The 10,012-nt window shown below is 33.5% G+C and overlaps 2 non-coding genes across 2 annotated transcripts; one reads left to right on the top strand and one right to left on the bottom strand.

Moving 5' to 3' along the window:
• Positions 1-495: 495 nt before the first annotated feature.
• Positions 496-577, bottom strand: TRNAS-GCU (transfer RNA serine (anticodon GCU)). Its single transcript has one exon. It is a non-coding gene; the product is annotated as a tRNA-Ser (tRNA).
• Positions 578-894: 317 nt separating this feature from the next.
• TRNAN-GUU (transfer RNA asparagine (anticodon GUU)) lies at positions 895-968 on the top strand. The gene has a single exon. It is a non-coding gene; the product is annotated as a tRNA-Asn (tRNA).
• The last annotated feature ends 9,044 nt before the right edge of the window (positions 969-10,012 follow it).

Raw genomic sequence — 10,012 nt, 5'->3', positions numbered from 1 at the left:
TTTGTTCATTTCATTTCCTGCAAAAAGTAATAACTTTGTTTAGATTCCAGGAGGGTCGAAAATATCATTAATCATAAGATGTTAAAAGGATTTACATTTTCTAAACTGTTTAATTTTAAATCGTAAATTTCGAATTTTTTTTAAAGTTTGTTGAAAAAGTTCAATTTTAAATTTCATTTTTGAACTACTGGTGAACCGATTTAATTAAATACTGGATTTTATCACGACTTAAAATTATTCCGTTCGTCGGATCTAAAAATTATGATTTGGAATTTTCAAAACTTTAAATTATTAAACGATAGTATCTTGCACAGATTCGTGCAATAAGTATTATGGATATTTTTTTTCTTTCTGCTACTTCTCTTTTTTCTCAAAAGATATGTGGACTATTTAAGTGAAAAAAAGGATTTTTTAAAAATTAATATGTAAGAAAAAGTTAAAACTCTTTAATAAGGGTAAAAAGAAAATGAGCGTTTTACTTATCGAAAAACATATCGACGAGGATGGGATTCGAACCCACGCGGGCAGAGCCCAATGGATTAGCAGTCCATCGCCTTAACCACTCGGCCACCTCGTCACGAAAATATGTAATTTATTATAAATTTAATCGCAACCATTTTTTTTAATAACTTATTTTTTAAAAAATAAGTTATATATACTTTTTGTTTTTTGCTCAGGTGTTTACTCCAAAAATTAATGAATCTGTTTGAATCAACTATAAGAGCTGAAGGAGAAGAGTATTCAGAAATAAAGTGTTGTTCTTGAGATACTTAGCTATTAGATAGAAAAAGTACTTTCCATTTTTCTTTCAAAATATGTAATACTGAAAACTTATGCTTATGCAAAATACTGTAATAATGTTTTTTTATGTTGCTGTCTAGAGCTATTCGTATGGCCTCCGTGGCGCAATTGGTTAGCGCGTTCGGCTGTTAACCGAAAGGTTGGTGGTTCGAGCCCACCCGGGGGCGAAACTCTCATTTTAGTCCCAAAAACACGAAATATCTTAAATATCGCATGTGTGCTCATGTTGTTTTATTTTTGTAATTTTTATTATATATATTTTGTTTCGACAGTATGAAGGTTTGAGTTAAACCGTGTATGAGACTAACTAGTCTCCAATTCTTATTTATTGTATCCTGTAAGAAGTTAAAGGAAAATTAAAATTCCTTTTTTGATCTGCGTACCTACGTTTTAGTATATATTTTTAAAATCCAAAGTTAATGAATAATAGTTGCATTTTGGAAATAGAATAATTTTTTAAACTTCAATTTAATTAAGTTAAATTATATACTAGAGAGGGTCAATTAAATTTTAAAGAAGCCTCGTAAAATCTGATTAATTTCTATATTAAATTTTCGCTAACAAACCGATTGTGTTGGTGTATATTTACTATGTGCAGCAGCATCTTTCGAAACGTGTTAAATACAAGGATGTCACTAAATCAGAATTAGAGATACAAAGCTGGTGGAATTTTGGATTCTGTTCATTTTTTTTTTCTTCCGGAAAAATCTGTACTAATACGATTCTGCAATCAGCATTTTTTGAAAGATTGTTTAGTATTTTCCTGTCTTGAGATTTTCGATAAAAAAAAAACCCTTCCTTTTTGCATAATTTACATTAAAAGAAATTTACAGCATTATTCTCAAATCGGTTTTTGTTAGTCTAAACCCTGAGCAAAGAATGGATGACCGCCGCACTGCAAGTCAAAAAATTTCGGCGTTCTGTCATTAAAAAATAATTACAAAAATAAACAAGTAAAAAAAATTTTTTTTCCATTTGAAAGTTTTACTATTTTTGTTTTAATATTTTTACTTACATTTTCTCAGATTTACCCGCTGGTTTCTACAGAAGAATGCGGTAAATCCTGACTTTTGTTGCAACTGTTCTTTTCACGGATGAATGTACATATACGCGTGATGGTGCATTTAACACCCACAATCAGCATGTATGGACAGAAGTAAATCCACGTGCCACTTACAAGGGAAACTAGGGAAGTGTGACTCGTCAATTTTGAAATAAACTAGTAGGATGTATGCCTTATGAAGAATAATTTTAGGGGGCAACATTCGTTTCGGCCCATAGAGGGTCCTATGAGAGATAAAAAATAATTAAGTATGTAGAAAAATCGGTATTTCATTACTTCAATGCAGACTATTAGTTATTGTAATTATCTTATACTCCAATTAATTTTATGGTACTTTCACGTACTATATAATGCATATTTATTGTCAAAATTGATTTCGAAAATTTTATATATCTGTAGTTTTTCAGAAAAAAAAAAAAAAAAAAATTGGCATTTTTAAAAAAAAAAAATTTGGCATCAAATTTTTTAAATTTTTTTTTTCAAAAAATTTTCCAATATTAAAACTAGTAAACAGTAATAAATTTCATTTATATGAGAGTCGAAATATAATACGCATTTTCCCAAACTGATGGAATTTTTTCATATTTAATGTGTATCCAAAAATGTGATTTAAAAAAAAAAATTTTTTTTTTCATATTGTTAGATCTTGCAAAAAAATCTGAAATAATTTATGTGATTGCATAAAATTAAATTGCATTTATAAAAATGTTTTCAAATTTGTTTGGCGGGAAATTTGAACTTAAAAAATGTTTAATATTTCAATTCGATTTTTTTCATAAAAGATCAACTGTACTGTATACACAAAATTTGAAGTGATATGTCACTTTAAGTGGAAAATCCGTTGATATCTATGTCCTGTGAATTGTTCAATATTTTGTCAAAACATTGCTATCTTTATAATATTATTTTTATATCTGATATCCTAGCTAATTTTTGAAATATTTAACTTTAAAAGTTGGCATTAGCTAGGATATCAGGTATAAAGATAATTGTATGAATAATATTTCAAAAATAGCAATGTTTTGACAAAATATTGAACAATTCACAGGACAATTTTTTTTAATAATATTTTAATTTTTTGGCAAAAAATTTAAATTTTTTTGAAACTTTTTTTTTTTTTCATTTTTTTACCAGTTGTGCAATAAAAAAAATTAAGAAAAAAAATGTGTCTATTAAAGCGACAAATACTTACAAATTTTGTTTATATAGTACGGTTGACCTTTCAAGAAAAAAAGAAAATCATTGAAAACTGAAATATTTTTTTAAGTTCAAATTTCCCGCCAAACAAATTTGAAAACATTTTTATAAATGCAATTTAATTTTATGCAATCACATAAATTATTTCAGATTTTTTTGCAAGATCTAACAATATAAAAAAAAATTTTTTTTTTTTATAAATCACATTTTTGGATACACATTAAATATGAAAAAATTCCATCAGTTTGGGAAAATGAGTATTATATTTCGACTCTCATATAAATGAAATTTATTACTGTTTACTAGTTTTAATATTGGAAAATTTTTTGAAAAAAAAAATTTAAAAAATTTGATGCCAATTTTTTTAAATTTTTTCTTCTGAAAAACTACACAGATATATAAAATTTTCGAAATCAATTTTGACAATAAATATGCATTATATAGTACGTGAAAGTACCATAAAATTAATTGGAGTATAAGATAATTACAATAACTAATAGTCTGCATTGAAGTAATGAAATAGCGATTTTTCTACATACTTAATTATTTTTTATCTCTCATAGGACCCTCTATGGGCCGAAACGAATGTTGCCCCCTAAAATTACTCCTCATAAGGCATACATCCCACTAGATTATTTCAAAATTGGCGAGTCACACTTCCCTAGTTTCCCTTGTTAGATTCATTCGCATCAGCGACGATTTTCTATCAATGTTTGGGCAAGAATAATCGGCGACCATTCTGTCGACCCGTATCTTCTGCCAGAACGCCTTGACGCTAAAAAATACTCCACGTTTCTGCAACAAGTGCTGCTAGACATGTTGAACGACGTTCCTCCACACATCCGGCGGGTAATATGGTTCCAGCAGGATAGAGCACCAGCTCATTACGTACGAGAAGTGCGAAACTATCTGGACGTAGCTTTTCCAAACCAATGGATTGGGCGAGGTGGTCCTATAGCTTGGCCACCGCGCTCGCCAGGTCTTTCATGTCTCGATTTTTTTTTTTATGGAGACAGCTGAAGGCTCTTATGTATGAGACTCCCATTGAAAGAACTTGCAGTAAGTTTTCGGCCGCTGCTGGGGAAGTTCGCGATATGCCTGGTGTGTTTCAGAATGTTCGCCAATCTTTTCTTCACCGTTGTACTGCGTGCATAACCGCTGCCGGCCACTGTTTTGAACAATTATTGTAATCGCATTCCATTAAATTTGCTTTCATAACTTAACGCCATCGTTCTTTGTGTGTTTTTGCCTCATGTAAGAACATAGCTTTTGACGCCCTCTAACGGTTTTGCGTTTTGTTTTCGACCATGCATTGTTTGCTTGGGTGTGTATTATCACTTCCTAAAATTTTGCCCATCTTTTATGAATCACCCTGTATATATATATATATATATATATACACCGAAGAGCCATTACATTATGACCACCCTGCTAATAACATGTAGGACCACCTTTAACCCTCAAAACTGCTAGCACCCGCCGTGGCATTGATTCCACAATGTGCTGATAGGTAGTCTGAGGTATCTGGTACCAAGCGCTCACCAACTGGTCCTGCAATTCCCTCACATTGCGAGGGGTTAGCGTGGCAGCACGAATTTGGTTTTCCAAGTATGACAACAAATGCTCTATTGGATTAAGCTCAGGTGAATTTGGGGGCCAAGACATGACTTGAGAGTCACTGGAATGTTCCTCGACGATTCGACCCATTATGACATGGTGCATTATCCTGTTGGTGAACACCATCTCCCGCAGTTAAAACTGTTGTCATGAATGGGTGAACCTGGTCTGCAACTATGTTCAAGTAGCTTACAGACGTCAGGGATTGTTCTATGAGGATTATGGGTCCTAATGTGCCCCATGAAAACATTGTTTCTGGGCGAGAAAGCATGAAAACCTGGGCGAGCCCATTGTTATAGATGGAGGGTGGTCATAATGTAATGGCTCTTCGGTACATATATATATATATATATATATATATATATTGTAGTATAGTAGATGGTATGTTACACTACTAAGAAAATAAACACGGGTTGTTTCAATTTTTACTTAAAAAATTAATTGCTTTTTTTCACGTACATAAAATTATCTCATATAAGCCGTAAAGGACCCTAAATTACATTTGTTTAAAAAAAAAAAAACTGACTCTCTAGAATGTTGTTTATGATTAGTTCTCTGTTATGTTAATACACTCTATAACAAAAAAATCGACGCACCAAGAAGGAGTTGTCCGATTGAAACGAAAATAAGTGGATAGGAAGACAATGTACAGAATAGTAAATGATTAAAATTTCAGAACAATTGAATAATTTATTGCAGAGTTACAGTAAGAAGTTCAATAAGGTGTTGACCCGCCTCTAGCCTGGATACAAGCTGCCGCACGGCGTGGCATAGACCGATAAAGTTCCCAGATGGTCTCTTGCGGTATTTCCTGCCAAATTCGATCCAATTGTCAAACGAGGTCATCAACATTCCGTGCCAGATGCAATCGCCTTCCCATCATATTCCTGACATGCTCGATGGGAGAGAGATCTGGTGATCTGGCAGGCCAAGGAAGAGTTTGACAAGCTTGCAGACAGTTCATAGCAACGCGTGCCGTATGTGGTCTGGCATTGCCCTGCATAAAAACCAGCCCAGGACGCTGCAAAAGGAACGGTGGCAAAACAGGTCTTAGAATGTCGTCGACGTACCGCTGTGCAGTAAGTGTACCTCTAATGACGACCAAAGGGATCCGGCTGTCAAAGGAAATGGCACCCCAGACCATAATGCCTTGTTGAGGGCCGGTGTGGCGTGTAATAGTGAAGGTAGGATCCCCCTCTGCCCTGTGCGTCTCCAAGCACGTCTTCGATGATCGTCAGGACACAGTTGGAAGCGGGATTCGTCGCTAAAGACTATACGTCCCCAGTCAGCATCATTCCAGCCATATCTGTTCAAAACATTCATGTATAATTAAATAAATGAAGTGAAATAAAATAATGATGTGATCGCGACATTCAAAAACTGCAATATAATTTAAATTTTGTGAGAAGTGAAATAAGAGGTATTCTCTTCAAACTTAGATATATCGAGGAGCCGTGGTGGTTGAGGGGATAAGGTTTTTGCCTCTCAATGAGGTGACTCGAATCGCAGCGGTGGCTGGTAATTGTGCTCCTGACTCGACCCGACTACAGTGCTCATCTAAAATTAGTTTTTGTGGCAGAGAGATCATGGGTTAGAACCTCCTGGTCGCCAGGCCAACCGTGGGAGGTTTTCATGGTTTTCCTCTCCTTGTAAAGCAAATGCGGGTTAGCTCAATCAAAAAGTCCCTCACGAATTTTAATGTTTGCCATTGCTTGACCCAGGAGTTTCCCTGTCTTCAGGGTTGGGCTCAAAATTATAAGGTTATAGAGTTGAACATTGATAGTCGTAAACTCAGAACTGGTTTGGCTGCTCAACGCAATATATCGGCGTAATATATGTAATAAAGGCGTAATAAAGTATATACCTGTATACACTCTATAACAAAAAGAATCGACGCACCAAGAAGCAAACACCCGATTGCTTTGAAATTTCGTATGCATGAATGTTTTGAACAGATATGGCTGGAATGATGCCGACTGGGGACGTATAGTCTTTAGCGACGAATCCCGCTTACAACTGTGTCCTGACGATCATCGAAGACGTGTTTGGAGACCCCTTGCCATGTTTTTCGGTTTTGGGTAGACCCCTGCTTACCTGCTATTGATTTTTTATAAATTCCTCAACTTCAAATGTATTTTTGACAGCTGGTATAGTGCTACTCACTGTGAAAGATTTAAATTTCTGACTGTAGTGAAGTGTAGTGTGAAAAACTTAAGAAAAGAACACATGTTAATTTTATACATTTTTTAATTAAATTCAAACTAATTTAATTACTAATTTAATTTAATTAATATGTAAATGGAATAAAATAGTGCACTATAAGACCCGTACTCCGCTACTACTATTATAATTGCGTGTAAATAAGTGTGTATACAAAACCGTAGTAGTGTCGGTCTGTTTAGTATGACATGGACCCCTTGCAGGTTGTAGTCGACCCATGGGGGTCGATATAGACCACTTTGGGAATCACTAACGTAGGCGAACCAGCTGCTCGCTGCAGACGGCTAGTTTTAAATAAAAGGATATGAATAAAATTTATTTTTATTTTCATATCGTTTACTTAATTGATATGAGTATATACGCAATGATGCCATAATAATTGCGTCATTCTAGTTCGTTTATCAAGATAACTTCGTAACCTTAGAATTTGGTTTATTCTGGTATATTGGAACATTCAAGGTTAAAAATGCATCGAAATCTAATGAATGGAGGACAGGCGAGTATAATGTCAGCTGACGACACAAACGTGATCGGTTTTTATTTGTTTTCGAAGTGCTTCTTGCTGGGAAGGCAGGAAAAAGAGTTACGCAATTTTTTAAGAGATCTCTTAACCTTCATTGATAAAAAAGATTGAAGCGTCATTTTCCTAATAATTTCCTTCGCTGTACTTTTTTATGCGTCATCATAAATTCGTTTTGTCCATGAAAATTGCTTACATTCCAGATTTTTCGTGAAAATTGCAATGTATTGTTTTTTGTTTAGATTTTAAATCATTTCCATTGATTCATAATATATTTCATCAATTTTGTAACACATTGTTTAGAGTAAACATTATAGCTTTTATCTTTGGAGAAAGATCTACAGGAAAAAAAAACTTTCTTTTTTAATATTTATTCATGTGAAATCGAATCCGCACAAAAAACCGGATGGTTGGAAATATTTATAACTGTGAGGAAATAAATTTATTTACACCTAAATAACTTTTGATCTTATTATAAGATTTTTACGTGCTAGGAGTACGTGCTTAATGGTTCGAAGGCCTAACTTTAAATACGATGATTTATTAGTGTAGCCAATATTTTAAGTTAAGAAATCAGACACAAAAACGCAATTTCACTAAAAAACATATCTCTTTTTCGTCTGATTTTGATTTTTGACTTTCAAAATATGGGAGGTATTTTTTATTTTATAACCATTGTTGAACAGCTAACATAATTTCGGGTTTACGACTAAGAATGTTTGACTCCTTATCCTTGTCATTTTGAACCCAATCCAGAAGACAAGGGGACACCTAGATGAAGTATTGGGAGAAAGTTACACTCGTGGAAGACTTTTTGATGAACCCAAACCGCATTTGCATTACATGGAGAGGAAAAACACGAAAACCTTCCACTGTTAGCCTGACGGCAAGCGGACTCTAACCGTCTACCACTGAGGATATTATTATGTCAGCACTGTGCCGGGAACAGAATTCGAATCGACCAGTCTTAGCTGGGATTCGAATCCGGTTCACTTCATTGGAAGGCGAGCACTCTATTCCCTGAGCCACCATTACTCTAATATGTGACGTAGGTGCAATTTAAAGAATAAGGTTTCAGTAGCTCATGCGGGAGAGGTGTTAATTTTACTTAGTGCGTATTTCTTCCTATCTTGAGAGCAGGCTGAGCAAATCAAAAAAAATTTTAACGCAATAATTAAGTTCGTTTGTCGGAGTATAATTCCATGTGAAAAATTATTTTCAATAATTATTTATTATTTTTTGCAATTTTATTTAATTATAGTAAAAAAGGATTTGAGTTGTAAGGTATAATAATATTTGCATCATCTTAGAGTTTTAGAATTGTAATGACAAAATATAAAATTTGAACGAAATCGGCCCAATAAGTATCCCGGAAGTTTAAGAAAATAGTGCAAATGCATAAATTCAAACTCATAATGTAATTAATATATTTTGGGGGATACAAATAATTTTGGTTCACTAAAATAAAGAACTAAATATCTATATTCGCATCGCTAGCACATAAACATTTAAAAAGGATTAAAAGAACTTTTTTTAAACCATTTTTGTAACTTAAAATATCGTCTGCATTAAACCATTAATATAAAGGTCTAGCTTTTGAACCATTAAGATTGCTCCGTAGTTCGTGAAAATTCAATAATTAGATCAAAATTTATTCAAGGTGTTCACATGTTTTGTTAGTTCACTGCACATATTAAAATATAGGGTTAGGGAAAAGTTGGACCACCCCTCAGAAATGTATTTATTTTTAATTTGTTTACGTTCATCGCTTTACTCTTAGCTCAACATTATTTATTTCTAACCTGTGAAGGTAGCATGATAAACTGAATTGTGGTCAGAAAGAGGAACGAAGTGGACAACGGTCAAAGATCAAAGGGGGCATCAAATCGTTGACAAAGTAAACTTTTCATTATTATTAGGAAACCAAAATTTTTAAGACATTAATACTTCGCTTAAGCGAAATATTTTATGAAGCAAACGAAATTTTATCAAGCAAATATTAAGTGAAAAATTTTATGAAACTATGACTTGTAAACAAATGTAATAATGAAGTTTGGGCCATTAAAATGTAAATGTTTATAACGCCCCGCTCGGGGACAATTTGATTGTTAATGGGGGCAATTCGAAAATGGACTCGACACGAGTTTAGCCCTTTTGCCCCGGGCCATTTAAATGCAATGCTAGATTTCGTTGCCAAAATTGAAAGAAAAAATCAAATTCTTAAATAATTGCAGTCAATAAATATTATAAATTCTTTTGACGAGACCAGAATATCAACTGGGTTTTTGGCATCGTCAAGTTAACCTCCCTGCAGCAGACTTAGCGTGGACTTTCAAACTTTATAGAAAAATTTTGAAAAGAGGACAACAGTAAAGTCTCTATTTACTGCTAACACTTCAACTCATAATCGTATTCTTGAGGCTAGTTATAAATTTTTTTTATTCATCGTTAAATCTGGAAAAAATCATACCACCGGAGAGAATTTAATAAAACCGTCAATATCAGCATCTCTTAAAACGATTCTTGAAAAAGATGACAAAGATGCAAAAGCTATGCCACTCAGTAACAATACTGTTAGCAGAAGAATAGACGAA

The sequence above is a fragment of the Parasteatoda tepidariorum genome, chromosome 1 (genome assembly GCF_043381705.1).
Source record: "Parasteatoda tepidariorum isolate YZ-2023 chromosome 1, CAS_Ptep_4.0, whole genome shotgun sequence".
Lineage (NCBI taxonomy): Eukaryota > Metazoa > Arthropoda > Arachnida > Araneae > Theridiidae > Parasteatoda > Parasteatoda tepidariorum.
This window is presented reverse-complemented; position numbering and strand designations above follow the sequence as displayed.